The sequence below is a fragment of the Gouania willdenowi genome, chromosome 2 (genome assembly GCF_900634775.1).
Source record: "Gouania willdenowi chromosome 2, fGouWil2.1, whole genome shotgun sequence".
NCBI classification, from domain to species: Eukaryota; Metazoa; Chordata; class Actinopteri; order Blenniiformes; family Gobiesocidae; genus Gouania; species Gouania willdenowi.
The window spans coordinates 205,646-213,187 of NC_041045.1; the positions used below are offsets into that span (position 1 = coordinate 205,646).

The 7,542-nt window shown below is 35.0% G+C and overlaps 2 long non-coding RNA genes across 2 annotated transcripts in view; both read right to left on the reverse strand.

The window, feature by feature from the left end:
- Window positions 1–4,270: 4,270 nt before the first annotated feature.
- The window catches only part of LOC114477925 (uncharacterized), a 54,939-nt gene continuing 51,667 nt past the window's right edge, over window positions 4,271–7,542 (reverse strand). Inside the window, exons 3-4 of the long non-coding RNA XR_003675790.1 lie at window positions 6,257–6,333; window positions 4,271–4,415 (exon numbers count right to left, since the gene is read on the reverse strand). This is a non-coding gene — a long non-coding RNA (uncharacterized LOC114477925). The remainder of the gene's footprint in view (window positions 4,416–6,256; window positions 6,334–7,542) is intronic.
- Window positions 6,975–7,542, reverse strand: part of LOC114477921 (uncharacterized) — a 1,017-nt gene continuing 449 nt past the window's right edge. The window contains exon 3 of the long non-coding RNA XR_003675784.1: window positions 6,975–7,420. This is a non-coding gene — a long non-coding RNA (uncharacterized LOC114477921). The remainder of the gene's footprint in view (window positions 7,421–7,542) is intronic.

Here is a 7,542-nt window from a genome sequence, read left to right on the forward strand (position 1 = left end):
TGTATATATAATAAAGCAGGTCTGATACGCCACCAAAGACACAAAGTTACAGAAAAAGACGTCATCATTTAGAGTTTTACTAACACGTGTCTCAACAAACATCACATGACCTAAAACACGCCCAAAATTACTGGAAAAATATGAGAAAATCATACAAAACGACAACAAAAACACACTCTTTGTTCCAAGCTATATCTACAGCTTAGGTTTCCAAAGTGGGGTAAGGACCCCCCCAGGGGTACACAAGTTGTTATAGGGGTACATGAACTCATTCACTGTCAACCCCTCAGTGCCAGATGTTTCAGATGAAATATTAAAGATTAGACTGTATATTTGTGTTTCTAGCTTGTTTCGTTGAATACAGGAAAGTTTCACATAAATCACCAGTTTGTGACAAAAAGCTGAGAAAAAATAAACCTTTTTCTGAAAAAATCTATTAGTGACTTTTTCTGTTTGTTAACTTTAGTGACACCTCAACATTAAAACTACATACAATACAGCTACAGAGGAATGATGTGTTTACATTATTAAAGTATCATAAATCACTCAATTCTCAAACAATTTTCACAGTGTTTGTTTGTAACAAACATCAGACATGATAGATAAATATAAATAGAACAAAAGAAACACAGAAAACGGTTATTGACAACATTGTTTAATGCTATATGTTGCATTTGACAATAAGTATTATTTTCGTATAATTGTACTACTACTGTATCATTGTTATTGCTGATCTTATAAATATTTTAAATTATAGTTACTGGTATTCTCGTTGTATTATTATATTACCTTATTATTATTAATAAATATTATTTATTATTAATATTATTGTTACTGGATTCTTATTATATTATTTTGTTATTATTATAACCATTACTATTATATCATTATCATTAATTATTGTAGCCAAATAATTGAAATATTTAAGGATGTGGGTGTATAGATTACGTGTTGAGTGGTAAAACCAACATTTTAAATATATACAAACACCTTGTATCATAGCTACATGTGTGACGTTTTAAAAAAAAATCAACAGTTTGAAAATTCAACTAATAATTCTACTTAGAGATTGAGAAATACCTCTTTCTGTCGTAATGTCTATGCACCGCTGCCTCCACCAACACCTGTCCAAGATGGCGGCGCTGTTGACGTGTCCCTCCACAGTCCATGCGGTGTCTCCGTACGTCTCCTCCCGTAACTTCCTCCTCTTCCCGGACATGCAGAGTGTCACCGCTTGACCCGTTTTTTGATCGTTTTCTCACCATGGCGACACTCTGACTAGTCTACTTAGTTCTACACATGTTCTACTTGATTCTACACATGTTCTACTTGGTTCTACACATGTTCTACTTAATTCTACACACGTTCTACTTAGTTCTACACATGTTCTACTTGATTCTACACATGTTCTACTTGATTCTACACATGTTCTAGCTGCTGTGAACTTTGACATCAACTCTGTGGCGCCATTTTCTGTCTTTAAACTCCTCCTCTTCCTCTTCCTGTGCTCATCATGGGTGATCTCTCATCCAAAGGTGCTCTGCTGCCACCTACAGGTCACCAGTCGGTCACTACATCATGGTACAGTTGGATATTCATCACACTGTCTCCTAGCAACCCCAGCAGAAAAACAGTATTCACGTCTTTGGCAGTCAATGAGTTAATGATTTTGTATTTTTTTAAACTGTTAAAGTTGTAGTGAGTTTTATTTCATAATGTTTCAGGGTGATCAATATTACTGGTATGTGTATTATTTATGAAATAACATATGTTATTACATTATGATGTTTTTAGGTGTGCATGGTTCCTCTAAGGGTCAGTGTTAGAAGTTTTATAATATTCTGTCATTGTGTACTTTAGACCGTGTCTGTCAATGAGTTGGATATGATGTAATTATGTAAAAAGACTCTTTGAGTCAAAACGAAGAAGATGGAGGATAAATAAAGCTTTGAACATGTTAGATGGAGCTCTTTGGTGAAGATAAATCACTGTATTGACCCAGGTTAAGAGCTGCTGCAGATCAAACTCTTCACAATCCAAGTGTTTACACTGTGGGAGGTTTTACGTGCTCTCGTTGGAGTTTTATGGACAGATTTTTACAGCTTCAGAAACCTGGCCGTGTGCTTATTTTACCCACGACCCCGTACGACACAGCAGTCTGTCAAAATGTCGACGCTAAAACTCCAAATGTGGCTTTGAGTAAAAAGCGTGACAGAGTGATGAGCTAACTGATAAAGATTTAGACCTGCAGGAAGCTGATGACCACAGGACAGGAGCCACAAGTGGCTCTCAGAGTGAAATGTGAGGCTTCTACTACTACTCAAAATATACACAAAAAAGACTCCACACAACATTACAGGAAAATACATACACCAAAATGACAACAATATTACACAAAATAACGTCAGAATACACAAAAAACAACAACAAGCACAAAATGAAAGAAATAATACATCTGGGCTTACGTCACAAAGCTAGATTAGCTCTTATCACGCTAACTTCCAGGATTTAATCAGCGTGTACTGGACTACAAAGCTAAATCACCATGGTAACTTAGGCTGAATGACTAGCCTGGTCGAGACCAGGTTTTGTTCTGGCTAGGATCTGAGCGACTGATGAAGTCCCGCCTCCTGACCAATCAGTTCTCTTAGTAAGTGAGCTGTCCAATATGACTCCACATAATCAAAACAACAACAAAATAACCCAGAAATACAGAAGATGAAGGAAAAAATACACAAAAACAACAGAAATAAAAACCCCAAACTCACCAAATAAGATGAAAAAAAACATCATAAAACTGAGTCTAAAAAAGGCCAAATAAAGAGAAAACAGTTATTATTTACACTATAAACACTAAACAATAAGTCCAGAAACAGTGAAAATGAAGAGGTTGAAAGAACATTCTTCCTGTTGGAGAACGTCAGCAGCACCTCCTAAAGCCAGGACATGGATCACTTCTAAGCTCTTAGTGCAGGACGTGTAATTAGCAGAGGGTCATGTGATGAAGGAAAGGACGAGAACCATGTCTGTGTTCCTCTAAAAAGCTCGTTTTTCTTCCTGCATCAACAACGTGTCCATGAAGCAGGATTAACGTCCATCCACTTCCCTTCTTCTTCTTCTTCTTCTTCTTCTTCTTCTTCTTCAATCAGGAACAGGAATTTGACCTCGTCTGAGGGCCACGGGAACGACTGACCTCTGACCCCAGCGCTGCTCCACAAGCTAGCACGTTAGCATAGCAAATTAGCATTCATGATAAGATAGTAATTGTGATCATTAATAAGTCAGGGATGGATCAGCTTTATCACAAAACTGTGATTGTATCTGATCTGAGGGTCACATGATCAACATTAGAATAATGTGTTTGTTTTCTTTATTTTTGTTTGTATTAAAACTGTTTGTATTAAAAAGTGGTCGTGGGGTTCCACAGGGTTATGAAATATAATATATTAGTATAAACTATATCTGTAACAGATGAAATGATAAAAAACTAAATCAGTGTTTCAGAGTTTAAATGAGGTCACCTGAAATTTAGGAAAAATTTAAATAGATTTTTAGAATTTTTTTCAATTATTGTTCTTTTTCTAAAACAACAAAATCTTAAACATCTGTATTTCTATATTTTCACTTTGTGAAACATAAATCTATAGTTCACCTAAAATGTGGTAGAAAAAGTAAATAAATCCAAATCTGAGCCAAAAAATATAAAATATGTGTTATCACTCATTTATTCCATTATTATGATGTATAGATGATTGAAATAGTTTTATAAACTAAATGTTGTAAACTAAACTAAAACTAAACTAAACTATTACAGAAATAGTCCTGATGACAACATTTAGACTCAAACTAAATTGTGTTTTAATGAAAAGAATGTTTATGAAATGTATTTTTCTCTGTAGTGTTTTTATAAAACATCAGCGTTAATGTGACCTATTCTATCATTTATTAATGAATTCATTTCATAATCTCCTCTTTTGTTCCCTTTCTGATTGAACGGGTCAGTGGTCAATAATACTGAGTAATTAAAGAATCACACTAACATCCATCTGTGGAGACAAATGGTGTAAATTCACACATTGTTTCATATTAATGAACAAATGTTGTTGAATATTTGAAAAAAGGACCAATTACAGCATTTTTGACCCTTTAGAAGCTTTAAAACTGTAAATATTCTTATAATGCAGCACAATAAAGTCAATTAATTAGTGAGGAAAAGCTTCATATGATCAGACCAGTGATTAGAATGAAAACAAAAGAGGTTGGGGGAGGGGGCGGGGCCTAAAGGAGGGGCTTTTCCTTTGATGAATTCGTCCAGAGGTCAAGTTCACGAGGTTGGCGTGCGTAGAAATCCTCCAAGATTATCTGTGTAGAGTCCAGTGAGACAATGGGGGGGGGGGGGGGGGGGGGGGGTCCATCTGCTGACGGGAAAATAGAAGAAGAAGAATAATAATAATAATAATAATAATAATAATAATAGTGGATCAATCATGACTTTGTTTCATTTAGATTTTCATCAATAACATGTGACAACAATGTCTCCTTATATCACATTAATAACATTTATCAGTGAAACTAAAGGAAAAAGTCTTTGTTGTTTTTAATATTGATCAACAACATGAAATGAAATATAAAAACATTGTATTATTATTATAGATGTTTATAAACACGTGCAGCTCTAATTAATGAATACACAAAATGACAGAAAAACAAACACAAGTTACTGTGAAACCAAAGTAAACAAAACAACAGTAAATTATTACAAAATGACCAAATACTTGTTATCAACAATCTGAAATGATTATTATTGATGTGTGCAACTAGTGGCCTATGAGCCACATACAGCTGTAATTATTAATAAAAATAACACACAATCACTGTGAAACATACAAAACATACAAAACAAAATTTAAAAATAAAATACTAAACATGTCAACACAAATACAAAACGGCCCTGAATTATGATGAAATGCAGAAAATGATACAAAATGTATAATAAAATAATAATAATAATAATAATAATAATAATAATAATAATAATAATAGAGAAATACACACAAAAGGATAAAAAATACAGAAACAGTTTCTGTTGGAGTGGAACAATGACAACAGATTCTTTCTGTGTGTGTGTGTGTGTGTGTGTGTGTGTCTTTTGTAGTCGTTCAGGTTCTGACCCACTTTAACGTCTGTCAGCGTTTTCTCATTAAACACATGAACAACACAAACACACACGACTTTCACACTAAATCATAACTTTTCATATAAAACTATGACTTTAGACAAATGAGCAACTTCTACACACAGGGGGCGGAGCCACCAACATGTGATTAAATCTGATCTGAGGGTCACATGATCAGCATTAGAATAATGACCAATCTGAGCAGGTTTAAGGTCAATTATAATTGTAATTGAACTGTAATTGAACATGGGTAATTGGCCCCAACCCTGAATCTAAGCATTAATAAAGGAATTATTAGTATTATTGTTGTTATGAATAATATTTTTGGGCGTGTACTATGAAGCTGGAGCACAGACGTAGTCAGACTGAGGTTATTGAACGTGTTTATATCCTGCTTCATAGGACAGCTGCTCTGTGACAGAGCTAACACTTATCTAGCTTCATAATACAGGTTTTCTAGTAGTTTGTGTATTTTTATTGTACTTTTACACTGTATTTGGTTTGTGTTGTCCTTTAGCACTTTTGTAGTGATTTTTAAGTCATTTTGTGTATTTTTGTTAACATTTTGTAGAATGTGGTGTTTTGTGTGATTTTGTTTTCATTTTGTAAAATTTTCTATCATTTTGTGTTTGCTCTGTTTTGGTTTGTTTGTTGAATTGACTTTTTGTGTTTTTTCTCTGTCAATCTGTGTATTTTTATTGTCATATTAATGCTTTTTTTTGGAAAATAATTGGTGTATTTCTTGTGTTTTTGGAGTCATTTTTATATTAAGATGAGATGAATGGGCCACATGTTAGTCATAGACAGATAAATGACTTATTAAACTGTAAAACTGACTCTAAGCAGTATTTTGTTGCCAGGTTCAGATTAGTGGTGATATGATCATTACTGCCACCTACTGGTATGGAGCTATATATCTATAGATATAGATATATCAGTGTTTGGGTGGCTTTAGGTTTACAGGCAGAGTTGAAACTACCAGCCGTGTTTTATGTTCTGCACATAAACCACTAACACAGTCCAGCTGTGCATCTCCACACACAGAATAAATCACGGCTCCTCAGCCTGTGGTCTGCTGACCTTTTTAACGTCATGCTCTCTGCAGGTTGCACCACAGCACAGGACGTCTTTTAAACATGTCATTGGTCTTTAACCTCCTGGGAACAAGAGAAAAAAGTCACTTTTTGTGAATTACTGTCTTAGTTAATCTACTGCAAAAGTAAAAACTATTCAGAGGTTTTTAATGTATATAAATAGCTAGCAAGCTAGTTCTTCAGTAGCTAACCTCATCTAATACTAGACATGGTCAACTGGTGGTTCAAGACTCCAAAACACTCAAAATGAGAGAAAAATACACAAGAATATTAAAAAAATGTACATTAGGACATTATCTAATCAGGAAATGCAGCACACCTGAGTGGAGACAGGAGGGAGCATAATCAGTAGCTGGGCTTCCATTACTGATTTCTGCAAAATAAAAGCAATATTTTCTAAATTTCAACAAAGTATAAATGCACTTTGAAGGTAGTTTTGGGGGCGGAGCCTGATAACTGTGGTGAGACTTCTCAGCAAAAAGATGGACGTTTAGAACCTCCTTTAATTATTATTGTAGCGGGTTTTGAAAACTCGCTGCTAGTATTAAGGTTGGGCTAATACTAATACTTTGAGGCTGAAAAATGCATAGGCTAGTTGATCACAGAAGACTAAATCCAATTACAGGAGCTGGTGGTCAGTGACAACACGGAAACAAGAGGTTAACTTTGGTGCAGGTACCATATATTAATTAATAGTTTACATAAAGTATTTACAGAACAGTAATGTGAAAAAAATAGAAAAGACCCAACACTATTTACAAACTGCAGTTCAACCGGTAACCAATAGTCACGTGTACTGTATGATTCGTATCGAGCAGGATGATCACAGAACACACAGCAAATATCACACACACACCAAGAACATAAAAGAATAATCCATTTGATTTGGTTCCTTCAACGTCCAACGCAACAACCCACGAGGGTTTTAGAAGAGTTCATAGTGGCAAGTCCATAGGTTATTGATGGGGAAAGGGGAATGTGTATGTGAGCATGAAGCGTCGGTCGATTGAGAAGTGTGTGGGGACAGGCTGTGGACAAACTTCCTACCAGACCAGCAGGATGGCTGTTCAGTGCATGCTGCTTCGAAGGTAGGCTCCCAGCCTTAGTTCAGCTCACCATCAATTCGTCTCCAAGACAGAGAGAACCTGGCCTGTAATATCATAACAGGACCAATAAACAATAGGGCTATGTCCAGATCCATGTGTACACAAAATAATAATGTATTCAATTAAATGTATACACTACAAAATAAACAAGAGATTAAAAAACAGT